This window comes from Triturus cristatus, chromosome 3_1 (genome assembly GCF_964204655.1).
Source record: "Triturus cristatus chromosome 3_1, aTriCri1.1, whole genome shotgun sequence".
Taxonomy (NCBI): domain Eukaryota; kingdom Metazoa; phylum Chordata; class Amphibia; order Caudata; family Salamandridae; genus Triturus; species Triturus cristatus.
Genome location: NC_140583.1, coordinates 177,732,816 through 177,746,953, shown reverse-complemented (window position 1 = coordinate 177,746,953; position 14,138 = coordinate 177,732,816). Strand labels below are relative to the sequence as shown.

Here is a 14,138-nt window from a genome sequence, read left to right as displayed (position 1 = left end):
GTATGGGACATAATTTGACCCATGTGAGGGAAAACATTGCATGTCTTGTGTGAGGTTTGGATGCAGATTAAAAGTATTGCATAGGTCTTCAATAGTGTGTAAGAGTGCATGAGTGGGTGAGACATAGAGTATGAGAATTAGTCACAACTTTTAATTTAGGGTACTTAACTATTCTATGATAGTGTTATATTTAAAAAAAAAAAAGGTTATAATGGTTGCTGCCTGTACAAACCATATTATCTCATGCTATTTGGCCAATGTGGTAATATTCAGAGTTCAGTGACAGAATTCTGTTTTATCCAGTGGCATTCTGGGTTTCACCCAGTAGGGCATGGGTGAACCTTCCAGAGGCATTTTGAGTAATTTAACACGGTGATCTAAGTGTTATATCGTTACTGGGGAAAAGCCGAGATAAATAGCTTTTTTTATTCTCTGTGGCAGTTTACTTCTTGGTAAGTGTGTTTCATAGTTTGTAGTTTTCTGCTAAAACAGATCGCCCACCTATACTGTTTTTCCTCCTGAAAGGAGTGTTGATTAGTAGAGGCTCAATGTCAAGATAAGATATTTTTATTTAGAATATGGATTGATTGTGTTGTGTAGTTCCTGCCAATCCGTAGGAACTATGCATTGTTCGGACAGCATAAACTAAGGGCTTGATGTGAAGACTGACTCCGGAAACAGGATGTGTTGGCTTATAGACCAACTAGCTCACAGTGCCACTGTAAGGCCCCCTAACCTACAAAGGAGCAAATAGTTTCTGGCAACTACTGAACAATACAACCCTGGCCCCTCAGAGATCGTGGAAACAGTGCAGAACCTTTCGCTCAGTCACTCGTACTTATTTATTCTTGGAGAAATATATAGAGAATACACAGTGGAAAGTTTTCAATAAAATGTATTGATCCAACGTTATTCTTGCATAAAATATGTGTGCTGCAATGATTAATAGACAGCAGCAGATAAATGTGATCACAAGCACGAAGAACTTAAATAGTAGATATAGTCTACCATGGTGCTAAACAATGTATATATGCAGGCATATAAACAAGGCAGTTGTCATGATTCCTCTGTTTCTGAAACAGGCAGAGTTATTCATAAGTAAAAATAACACCACTTTCCCGTGCAAACCAGCACCACCAGTATGTAATTAATGATTGAATTTGATTATCATTACATATTGCCTGAGTTAAAATATGAAGGTATGTGTTTGGTGCATTTTCTGTTACCATAGAATATCATCAGTGTTTGGCAGTATTGTGGCATTATTGATTAAAAGTGCATAACATGAATATGATGTGAGTTTGAACTGATAAAAGCAATTTATCTGCATCTTAGACTTTTTGTGGTCAAGCGCTATTCAGGAGAATAAGAATCACAGTGAGCACAGAACGAGAGAACACAGCGCATTTGACTGCCGGAAAACCATTGCCGATACAAGATAGGCAATGCCACACCCACGTCACGTTGAGTGTGCATCAAGCGTGGTAGCCATTTTGGGTGTGGCAGTTCTATTTAAAGCCACACCCAAGTTCTAGAAATTGCTTAGCCTTCCTTCTGTTTTCGTGGAAGGTTCATCGCATGCGCTCCTCACCTGAAAATCCGGCGTGGTAGGTCTTCAGTCGTCGATCTTCCCAGGCAACATCTTCACGACATCTGAAGGAGGTTCTTTCTTTTTCCACTCAGCTGCAAACCTGAAACGATAAAAAGAATGCTAAGTTATTTTATTTGATTAAGGCGCCCATCGCAAGACAGTTTATTGTGTTGTAGCAAATGAAATACCTAAAGACAATTCTTGGAAAGACGTATTGAACATTTGAGAATAATATTGGCGAACTTTATGAAAGTAAAACCTTATGGTTAAAAGACTTTCAGGAAACTCAAAGAGAAGTCTGTTTGTTTGAATCGTATTTTTTTTTTACTTTCTTTTAGTGATGGAACATATTAGGGACAATAAAGAAATGTAAGTACTTGTAGAAAAAGACTTCCTGCAAAGAAATATCGTATTGTAAGATGTATTAAATTAGATCAAGATAACCAAGAAATAATTAATGTAACAAGGAGAGTTTCTTACAGAAAAGGAAAGTGAGAAGCCTTTCTTCCGGTTACGCGCGTTTCATCTTCCCTTCGTCTTCCCCTAAAAGAACCATCATAGTGGACAGCTCAGCCATCACAAGAACTACTAGGACTACTAGGACACTCATAACGCTTACTTGAGTTCGCAGGTAGGAAAGCTAAATAGACTTTAGTATTTCAAGCAAGTTAAAGTAAGGTTATACATATTTCACTACATGACTATTGCTATTAAGTAAGTGTCATATTGTTGCCTCGCAGGTTGACAACAAGAGCTCACCAGCGTCCAGTATCTGGCCCTCCTTCCTAAACCCTATAGCATAGCTTTAAGTGATCATGTAATCCACTGGTTATCAGGTAGGGAAGTTGGTCCATAGCGTCTCTGCAAAACCAACTGTTCACATAAAAGGTAAGAGTGCATGGTTAAAACAACGTTTCGCCCAGACTCAATCGACCAACCTCAGCAAATATCTTTGCAAGATATAGCCACCATGCTAGCTGATATTAAATCAGAAAATGCGTTATTACGCAGAGATTTATCGACATTATAAAATGCTATGCAAGACCGTTCGGCTTTGAGTTTCTCCCCAACGCAAAAGCCTATTCTGAAGCCACCTACCTTTCAGCCTCATTTTCAGTCAGCAACACAAATGTTGCATTCTTCAACTGCTACACCCCCTACTCAAATTCAAGTGGTAACACCTGTATCTGTTCCTTTAGCACCCCCAGAACGATTTCATGGGGATAGCAACAAGTTTACAATTTTTCTTAAATCAATGGCATTTACATTTCTTGCAAAACCTACAGCTTTTCACGATGATCCTTCTAAAGTAGCATTTGCACTGTCATATCTAGCGGGTGGCGCAGCTTTATGGTCGGTTACTTTAGTAGAACGTGATGACCTATTACTCTATGACTTTAGACGTTTTAAGAATACAATGAAAAAATTATCTGCCAAACGTGTTTGTGCAATGTGCAGACCATGAATTACTAAACCTAAAACAAGGCTCATCAGACCTATTACATTACATTTCGGTATTTAACAGGTTGGTGATTAAAGCAGAATGGCCAGAAGAGAAAAGAGTCTCTCTCTTTTATAGAGGTCTACAAGACGAGCTAAAAGATATGGTGACTCAGGTTTTAGACCCTCCTGAAGATATTGGTGACTTCATCGATCTAGTGGTAAAATTAAACCATCGTTTACTAGAACGTAAAGGTGAAAAAGGCAAAACGGAACATAAAATGTTTGTATTCAAAATAAGACATTATTCAAAGATTGAGTCTGCTAGTAAACCAGATTTAGGGGAACCAATGCAAATTGTAACAATTAGAGGACCCCTCACCAAAGAAGAAAAATATAAACGTTGTAAGTTAAATCAGTGCCTTTATTGTGGGAAAATAGGACATTTTGTAAAGGAATGTCCTACTCATTCAAATAAAGGGAAACCCAAGGTAACGGAAATACCTGCCAGTCAACTATCAGAAAACTAGAAAACTCGACGAAAGACGAGGTCTGTTTGTCGAGTAGGTTTTCTAGTTTGGCCTCCACAGATCCTGCTGCTTCCTTTCAACATCTTAGCATTCAGATTACACTAAAATCTTTAAACAACAACACACATACTTGGTCCGTAGACGCTTTGATAGATTCAGGTGCTACTGGAAATTTCATAGAGACACAGTTTTTACAAAAATTAGGTTAAAGAACTTTGCCTAAATCTCATCCCGAAATCGTACGTGCAGTAGATGGAAAATAATTAACTTCAGGCCTCATACAAAATCATACAGAAAGCCTTTTCGAATATTAAGTCATGCCCTTCGGACTCTGCAACGCTCACGCAGCTTTTCAGTATTTTATAAATTAGGTTTTGCGAAAATTCATAGACATCTGATGTGTTGTCTACATTGATGACATACTTATATATTCCAACTCAGTAACAGAACATGTGAAGCAAGTACGAGCCATTCTTCAAAAGCTGTTGCAAAATTCATTATATATATAAAATTAGAAAACAGCATGTTTCACACCTCCAGAGTGGATTTTCTGGGATATATAATTAGTCCTTGTGGAATTAAAATGGACCCAAAAAAGATCGACTCAATACTTACCTGGCCTAGCCCTTTGTCTGTTAAGCAGGTCCAAAGTTTTTGGGGGTTTGCCAATTTGTACTGCCAATTTATTCCCAATTTTTCTCAGACTATTACACCAATTACCAAACTTCTCCGCAAAGGTGTAAAATTTGAATGGAATGAATCAGCTTAAAAGGCCTTTAAGGAATTGAAAATACAGTTCACTTCAGCTCCAATTGTGATGTATCCTGACCCTTCCCTTACATTCACAGTAGAAGTGGACGCTTCACAATTCGCTTTAGGAGGCATTTTGTCGCAAATACATAAAGATAGTGGGCAAATGCATCCACTAGCTTATTATTCCAGGAAACTATCCTCAGCAGAACAAAATTATGCCATCGCTGACAGAGAACTATTGGCCATAAAAGCTGTTTTTGAAGAATGGCGGCACTACTTATTGGGAGCGAGACATCCAATTACAATTTATACAGATCATGGTAATCTGCAAACCTTAAGAACTGTTGAAGATCTCTCAGGTCATCAACTTCACTGGACGTTATTTCTTAACCATTACAATTTTGTTATTACATTTCGGCAAGGGAAGGAAAACAATAAAGCTGATGCCTTGTCACACATAGGTATAGACAAAAGTATTACAAAACATCAAGAAGAACCTAGAACCATTTTACCCACACATTGCTTTCAAGCCAGCATTACCAATTCAGATGTGGTGTTAAAAATACAAGACAAATTAAAGACAAAAAACATTTTAGAATGGCAGCAATTGTACCCATTACTGCAATGGAAAGATGAAGTACTGTTTATGAATGATCAAATATTTGTACCATCTACAACTTGCCAAAAACAAGTTACATAATTACATTATGACACCTCTGTGTCTGCTCATCCTGGGATTACCAAGACTTATCATTTAATTAAATGAAAGTTTTGGTGGCCTTCCATGGTTAATGATATTCGAGAATATGTTGAAACTTGTGCCATATGTATTCAAAATAAATCTGAGCATCATGCCCCTAGTGGTTTGCAACCAATGCCAATACCTCCTCAACCGTGGCATACTGTTTCCCTTGACTTTATAGTTGAACTTCCTCCTACCAAAACCGGTTTCACTACTATTTTAACCGTGATTGATCATTTCACACGTATGGTTCATTTGATACCATTAAAGAAACTTCCTTCAACAGTCGAATTGGCTCATATTTTTTTTGCTAGAAATTATCCCTCTTCATGGAATACCATCCATTATAATTTCCGACTGAGACCCTCAATTTATTTCCCATTTGTAGCACAACTTAAGTAAATCCTTAAACATGGAAGTGCGTACTTCTTCAAGTTATCATCCCCAAACAGATGGGTTAACGGAGGGCACTATCCAAACAATAGAACAATATTTGCGTTGTATGTTGGGAAATTGTGATCAAGAATAGTCCGATATTCTATGTGCTTTAGAATTTGCTTACAATAACGTGGAACATTCTTCTATTGACCTGTCACCATTCTTTTGTGCATATGGTCTCCATCCGAAGGATATTTCTGGACAATTAACATCTTCTTTATCTGTTCCATCAATTCATAATTATGTAGCTAATTTGATATCTATTCAACCAAAGGCTCAGTTTTATTTAGCAAAGTCAAAAGAAAGTCAAAAAAGCAAAGCAGACCAACATCGTTCTGGGCAGCCATTATATGCCATTGGAGACAAAGTTTGGTTGTCTACAAAACATCTGTGTGTAAAAAGTAATAAGAAATTCTTCCCTCGGTTCATTGCACCATTCCCAGTTGAAAAGATTATTAACCCAGTTAGTCACAAATTGACGCTCCCTCTAAAATACCGTTTTCATCCTGTCTTCCACGTGTCTCTTCTTAAACCATGCAATCCCATGACTCGCATAAAGGCACCACCTCTTCCTATTGATATTGAAGGCATCCCAGAATTATTTGAAGTTAAGGCAGTACTTGATTCAAAGAGAGTGAGAGGAAAGTTTTATTATTTAGTGGATTGGAAACGGTATGGTCCCGAGGAACGATCTTGGGAACCTCTTGCACATTTAAAAAATGCTCCACGTTTAGGAAAGGTTTTTCGCCTTCGATATCCTGATAAACCAAAACCAATCCCTATGGTTTTAGAGGTGATTTTGAGAGGGGAGTACTGTCATGATTCCTCTGTCTCTGAAACGGTCAGAGTTAATCATAAGTAAAATACCCACCCCTTTCCCGTGCAAACCCGCACCACCAATATGTAATTAATGATTGAATGTGATTATCATTACATATTGGCTGAGTTAAATTATGAAGGTATATGTTTGGTGTCATTTTCTGTTACCATAATATATCCGTGTTTGGCAGTATTGTGGCATTATTGATTAAAAGTGCATAACATGAATATGATGTGAATTTGAACGTATAAAAGCAATTTATCTGCATCTGAGACTTATTGAGGTCAAGCGCTATTCAGGATAATCAGAATCACAGTGAGCACAGAACGAGAGAACACAGCACATTTGACCGCTGGAAAAACATTGCCGATACAAGAGATGCAATGCCACACCCCACGTCACGTTGAGCGTGCATCAAACGTGGCGGCCATTTTGGGTGTGGCAGTTCTTTTTAAAGCCACACCCAAGTTATAGAAATTGCTTAGCCTTTCTCCTGTTTTCGTGGAAGGTTCATTGCACGCGCTCCTCACCCGAAAATCCGTCATGGCAGGTCTTCAGTCATCGATCTTCCCAGGCTAAATCTTCACGGCACCTGGAGGAGTTTCCTACTTGTTCCACTCAGCTGCAAACCTGTAACAACAAAAAGACAGCTAAGTTATTTTATTTGATTAAGGCGCCCATCGCAAGACAGTTTATTGTGTTGAAGCAAAGGAAATACCTAAAGACAATTTTTGGACAGTTTTTCTCCATAATAGAAAAGACGTATTGAACATTTGAGAACAATATTGACAAACTTTATGAAACTAAAACGTCATGGGTAAAAGACTTTAAGGAAACCCAAAGAGAAGTCTGTTTGTTTGTTTTGTATTTTGTTTTATTATCTTTTAGTGATGGGACATATTGGGGACAAAAAAGAAATGTAAGTACTTGAGGAAAAAGACTTCCTGCAAAGAAATATCGTATTGTAAGATGTATTAAATTAGATCAAGATAACCAAGAAATAATTAATGTAGTATTTTTTCTTTAAGACAAGATTTTCTTACAGACAAGGAAAGTGAGAAGCCTTTCTTCAGGGTATGCGCGTTTCGTCTTCCCTTCATCTTCCCCTAAAAGAACCATCATAGTGGACAGCTCTGCCATCACAAGAACTACTAGGACGCTCATCACGCTTACTTGAGTTTGCAGGTAGGAAAGCTAAATAGACTTTAGTATTTCAAGCAAGTGAAAGTAAGGTTATGCATATTTCACTACATGACTATTGCTATTAAGTAAGTGTCATATTGTTGCCTCGCAGGTCGAAAACAGGAGACCACCGGCGTCCAGTATCCGGCCCTCCTCCCTAAACCCTATAGCATAGCTTTAAGTGATCGTGTAAATCACTGGTTATCAGGTAGGGTTAAAGGAAGTTGGTCCATAGTGTCTCTGCGAAACCAACTGTGCACATTAAAGGTAAGAGTGCATGGTTACCTTGACATCAGTAATCTAGCGTACTCATACTATGCGTACCATACTCTAAGTGTACATAGAGTGTGTGGAGTTGCAGAGCCTAGAATCCTCCAAAGGGACGATCCAACCCAATTACCTGACGGGATAGAGTTATGGACCCCGCCTTGGTCACGAACTGGACACCCCTCACGAGATGTCAGGTTGCTGTGTGGTGTTTTCTCAGCATGCAAGGACCCTCCGTGTCAGTGGAAGTACCTCCTCTGCTAATCTATTGGGATGCTCATTTTTTATAATAGAAAGCAGCCTTGCAATGTGCACATAGATTATTTTTTTTATTTTTTTTTTAAACCGTTTATTGCAATCTCAAGAATATACAAGTATGGGCCTACAACCTTCCGGCCGGCCGCTAGAATGACAGGAGCATATGACATACGTTCAAAAACACTTGGCCTTGCAGAGAAGCAGAATCAGGAGGTATCAACGTCGTGGGCCACATCACTCTGACCCCACAATACGGTTTCATTTTATACAAACAACACGAAAAATCACACCCGCAAGGCAACCCGCAATCGAAAGTAACAGCACGTGCTCCCCGAATGGGGGACCCCAGCCATCCACAGGAGTCTAAAGAGGGGAAGGGGAACAGATCGAGGACTGGGGGAACTCTGTGCCCGGGGCTGGGGAAAGGAGTCAACTAAGGGGACGGGGTTGGTGAGGCAGCAGGCAGCAGTGGTGGCGCGCAGATACCCCCGCGGTAGGCGTTCCAGGGGCCCCATACTTTCATCCATGCCCCAGGCTTACCCCTCGCCACATACACCACCTTTTCTCGGAACATGCACCAATCCACGTGTTCTTTCCAAGCCGACACCGCCGGGGGCCTCTGGGATCCCCACAGTTGAGCAATGTCACGCTTAGCAATCATATATCCCAGAGTCACCCATCGCGTCTGCGGAACCGAGTAGTCAGTTGGTTCCCACACATTCAGCAGGCATCTCCTCGCTTCAGGCAGCAGCGCGACATACGTAACCACTCGCAGGACCTCATGCACACCACGCCAGAATCGCTCCACCTTCGGGCATTCCCACAAAATATGCAAAAAAGTAGCCAAAGCACCACACCCACGCTTACACAACCCATCCTCAGCATAACCCATACGCAGAAGCCTTGGCCCCGTCATGTAAACCCGGTGGAGTATCTTAAGCTGGACGAAGCGAAGGCGAGCCGGTATGGCCACCTCCTTCGGAGAGGCCACCGCAGAAATCCAGTCCTCGTCGTCCAACTCCAGCCCATCGGCAACCCAAGCCTCGCGGAGGCCAGTCAGCAAGCCCGATTGGTCATTAATCAATTTTTTGTAAATAAGGGAGATCGTGCTGTCCGGAACGTGGCCGTCCAGCACCCTATCCTCCAGGGGGGAAGACTCCGGGATGGAGGCGACGTCTGGGAAGACGGAGCCCAGTGCGTGACGGACCTGCAAGTACCGAAAGTATTCACTGCCCTGCAGCTGAAACTCCGTCTGCAGCGTCTCGAATGTTTTAAATCCCCCCCTCGTCCAGAGATCCCCCACTTTACTGATGCCTATCGTGTCCCACTTCTCGAAGCCCTTCGAGGTCCACAGGGAGCCCAATCTCTCAGACGCGTACAACGGTGATGCCCGGGTCAAACGGTCCTTCCACCCCATAGCTGCGTTAGCCGCGTGCCATACTCGCACCATGACACGCGTAGGTCCCGTTAGGCGGGGGCCGGGCGCGCCAGAGTAGAGCGCTCGATTATAGTCGCCACCAGGCAGGAGCATCTTGTCCATTTCAAATGCCGGGTTTAAGGCGGGCCCGTAAAGGCCATGGTTAATTGCAGCTAGCTGGGAGGCCCAGTAATACCGTTTAATATCCGGGAGGGCAATCCCCCCGTCGTACCATGGGAGCGTCAACTTCGCCAGGGCAATACGCGGCCTCCCGTCCCAGAACAGGCGGCGCTGTAGACTCTCCACCTCACGGAAGTAGCGCGCTGGGACTAAATCCATAGTGTTCTGGAGAGCGTACAGGAAGCGTGGCAACGACATCATCTTAAACAATGCCGCCCGGCCGAGCGGCGAAAGCGGCAGGCGCCGCCAACGCGCGACGTCCTCCTTCAAGCGCTGGAGGGGGGGAAGCAAATTCCGCTCGTAGCGGGCCTCCGGGTCCAGAGTAATATAAACCCCCAGGTACCGAAACCCCTGAGAGGCAATCTGGATCGGACAGCCCCGCGGGAGGACGGGAGCCTCCCCGGAAAGCACATACACACATGATTTAGCCCAGTTGATGACAAGGCCTGAGTTGCGGCCGAATGAGCGCAAAACATCAACCAGGACAATCAGTGATTTACGCGGGGAGGCTAGGTACAAAAGGATATCGTCAGCGTATAGGGACACGCGGTCCTCATACTCGGGGGTCCAACGGAGACCACGGATGGAAGGGTGCCACCGCAGCCACTCCGCCAGGGGTTCCAAGGCCAGCGCGAACAGGAGCGGCGACAAGGGGCAGCCCTGTCGCGTGCCCCGTCCCAGCTCGAATGGGACCGATACTCTTCCATTCACCACCACCTGCGCCAAAGGGCCCGAATACAACAATTTGACCCAGCTGATGAACCCCGGGCCAAATCCAAACTTCGCCAGCATCGCCCAAATGTATGGCCACTCGAGCGTGTCAAACGCCATGGTGGCGTCTAAGGACGCCAATACGGCCGGCTCCCGCACAAACGGGACACGCGCGAGCACCCCGTGCAAGCGCCGCAGATTGAGGGCCGTGTTGCGATGGGGAATAAAGCCGGACTGGTCTTGGTGGACCAGATCGCCCACCACGCCGACCAGCCGGTTGGCTAGCACCTTGGCGAGGATTTTGGGCTCCGCATTCAAGAGTGAAATGGGCCGATAGGATGTAACCCGGTCCCGGGGTCTCCCTTCCTTGTGGATCACCACGATTGTAGCCAGACGCTGGTCCGGCGGGAGGGAGCCCAGCGAGTGGGCCGCCAGGAACATCGCGCGGAGATGGGGTGCCAGTACATCCGGTCGCAGCTTATACAACTCGATAGGGATGCCGTTCGGGCCCATGGCCTTGCCGGATGCGACCGAGCGTATGGCGAGGGCAATTTCGTCGGAGGTGGGAGCGGCATCTAACGACACCCTGTCCTCCACCGAAAGGGAAGGCAGCGCGATATCCCTAAGCAGGGCATGGGAGTCCTCCTCCGAGCAGGGAGAAACCGGGGAATACACATCGCGGAAATAATCCGCGAAACAAGAGACAATGTCTTCTGGCTCGGTGACACGCACACCATCCATCCTCTCAATCAGCGGGACCACACGACTCGCTCTCTCCTTCTTATCCAACCACGCAAGCAGTTTACCAGCCTTATCACCCACATCATACAGTCGCCCCTGTTGCTCCCTACTGAGGCCCCTGGCCGCCTCCGTGACGAGGGCCCTGTAGGCCGCCTGCTTAGGTTGTAGGACATGTAGTGCAGCATCCGTCACCCCACCCTCTAGATCACCCTCCAATTCAGCAATTTCGGCCTCCACCCGGGTCACCTCCTCCTGCTCGCGCCTCCGGGCATGGGAGATAAAGGAGAGGGCCTCCCCTCTAAGAACTGTCTTGAAGGCTTCCCACAGGGAGATGGCCGAAGGGACGGACCCCACATTCTCATCAAAATACCGCTGCAAGGATTTAATCAAATCAGCGCGAATGGTGGGGTCGCGCAGGTACCAGGCGTTGATTGGAGCTACCCTGCCCTCCCCCCTCGGGAAGACATCAAAGTGCAACAGGAGCGGGGAGTGATCTGAAATACCCCACGCCAAATGGCGCACCTCTCCTACCCTCCCCACATAGGCCGCGGGGACAAGGACATAATCAAGCCGAGAGAGGCTACCATGGGCACCCGAGTGGAAAGTGTACTGCAGCTGCGTGGGATGTTTTAAGCGCCAGCAGTCCACCAATCCCAGTGTATCTAGAAAGCCGGACAGCCACGCCTGCGCCCGGGGAAGGTCCCTAGGGGGGTGGCGATCCACGGTCCCAGAAACCACCGCATTGAAGTCCCCCCCAACCACCAGAAGCCCCCCCGGAAGGTCAAGAAGGAGGCGCCCCAGGTCTGCAAAAGTGGTAGACTGTAACCCCGGTGGGACGTACACTGATACAAAGACAACTACTTTGCCCTCCATTCTCCCCACTAAGACAGTGTAGCGTCCCCTCTCATCATGGCGCACCTCGTCTATTTCCAACGGGAGCGAGTTCTTCACCATGATGCCCACCCCCCGTGAGCCCGACGTGAAGCCCGAGTGGGCCACCAAACGATAACCACGCCGATTCATGGCACAAAAGGAATTACCAATAAGGTGTGTCTCCTGCAGAAAGACCACATCTGGCGAAATTCGTTTCAGATACTGCAGGACCACACCTCGCTTGATCCTATTCCCCAGTCCATTAACGTTCCAAGACAATAAAGTCAGGTCCCTACCCCCCATCACATACAGAAGCCATCATTCGTCCCCCTGAGAGCACCTTAAAAGCACCAATACAATAAAGGGTTTGCCTTGCGGTAAAAACAAACAACACCCCACCCCAACCCACCCCTCCCAACAGAACTCCCCCCTCCCTGCACCCCTGCATGAGCCCAAACAGCCCCCCCAAAGTGCAGTGTGCCTGTCGCCCCATAAATGATTAAACTAACTAGTCCCCCAGAGGAGGAGGGAGAGCCCCCAGGAGACCCCGTACTACCTCCACAGGAGGGGAACTTACACGAACAGTCAAAGGTGACGATAATGTTGTCCAGAGCGAGGCCTACTATTAGTCCCTCAGTCCTGATCCGGCGAGCCCTCCCCTCCAACCGCGCCCCCCCCACCCCCCCGGCCCCGATCCCCGGGCAAAGAGTCCAACCAGTCCCCGGCCGCTTCGGGACGATTGAAAAAGTGCGTGCGGCCATCCACCTCCACCCGCAACTTAGCTGGAAAAAGCATCGCATACTTGAGGTTCAGGTCCCGTAGACGACGTTTAACTCCGAGAAAGCTCAGTCTCTGCTTCTGGACCGCTGGGGTGAAATCAGGATAAAAGTTTACGTCCATATTGTCGAGACTGACCGGTCCTTGTAGCCGAGAAGTCTGCAGGATAGCGTCTCTGTCCCGAAAGTTGAAAATCCGGGCAATGAGAGGCCTCGGAGGGGCTCCGGCCTTAGGTCTTCCTCCGGGAACCCTGTGGGCACGTTCCACCGCAAAGAATTTACTCAGCCCCCGGGGCTGGAGATGGGTGAGAATCAGGTCCTCCACAAACAGGTCCGCCGCCGCCTCCTCACGTCCCTCCGGCACCCCGACAATGCGGACATTGTTCCTCCGGGCCCGACCCTCGGAATCCTCCAGTCGACGATCCATCAGGGCGCTCGCCTGGCCAAGCCGGCGCACCTCCTTTTGGAGGGCCGCCACGTCCGTTGTGAGGCCCGAGGTGGCGTGGACCAAAGAATCGACCCGGTCGTTGGTCTTGGATAGATCGGCCCTCACCAGGCCAACATCCACATGGACCGAGTCAATCTTCTGCGCCAGTGTGTCGAAGCGCTGGTCCACCGAGGCCTTCATCTCGGCGATAGCGCCCATGACATCTCGCAGGGTCAGATCCGCGGGCAGAGCAGGAGCATCAGTCGGGCCCTCAGGGGACCTACGCGGCACCTCAGGAGATCCCTTCTGGAGGGTGTAGCGGTCCATGTTGTTGGACTGATGGGCTGCACCACGGCGGGTCGATTTCACCTTTGCCCAGTCGCCATCTTGCTTTGTGGACATGGTTTCAGTCCCCAAATCGTGCCAATCACCTCGGAAAAGGCCGACAAACCAGTTCACGGGCTCCGGGGGGGGGCAACCACAGGTCCGCAGGACGGATCACAGCCGGCGGGCCGGCAGGGCACCCCAACGAGGCCACACCACCGCACACCGCCCCGCAACCCAACCTCGCCTACGCAGCAAGGAGGGTGCAAAAGCGAAAGTGAAAGTGCGGGGTACGCGAGTCGCCCAGCCCTGCCCGCCGCTGTTGATCACTTTATCTCCGGATCGCCCCACAACTCCAATCCGGGGGGCCGGCGTGGAGAAGGCCGCAAACCTCACTCGGTGCTCCCGCCGGTGTCCGAGGTCCAATTTGGAAGCGGAAAACGGGTGACACCTCAGCTCGGGCTCACCAACACAGTCCCCTCATCTAGGACAGGATATTGTCAGGATTTATGTAGGAGGTCACGGAGGTCCTCGGGAGCCTCGCACCTACGCGGCCATCTTGGTTGCGCGCTAGGCTCCTCCTTTGCACATAGATTATTGATGTTATGGATATATAGATAGCCCTGTCATCCTGTGGATAAAGATAGTGATGACATTTGTACGTAGTG

The 14,138-nt window shown here is 47.0% G+C and overlaps 1 long non-coding RNA gene across 1 annotated transcript in view; it reads right to left on the bottom strand.

Moving 5' to 3' along the window:
• LOC146859893 (uncharacterized) overlaps nt 1-14,138 on the bottom strand; it is a 294,091-nt gene that overhangs the window by 96,450 nt on the left and 183,503 nt on the right. Inside the window, exons 2-3 of the long non-coding RNA XR_014979065.1 lie at nt 6,845-6,944; nt 1,592-1,691 (exon numbers count right to left, since the gene is read on the bottom strand). This is a non-coding gene — a long non-coding RNA (uncharacterized LOC146859893). The remainder of the gene's footprint in view (nt 1-1,591; nt 1,692-6,844; nt 6,945-14,138) is intronic.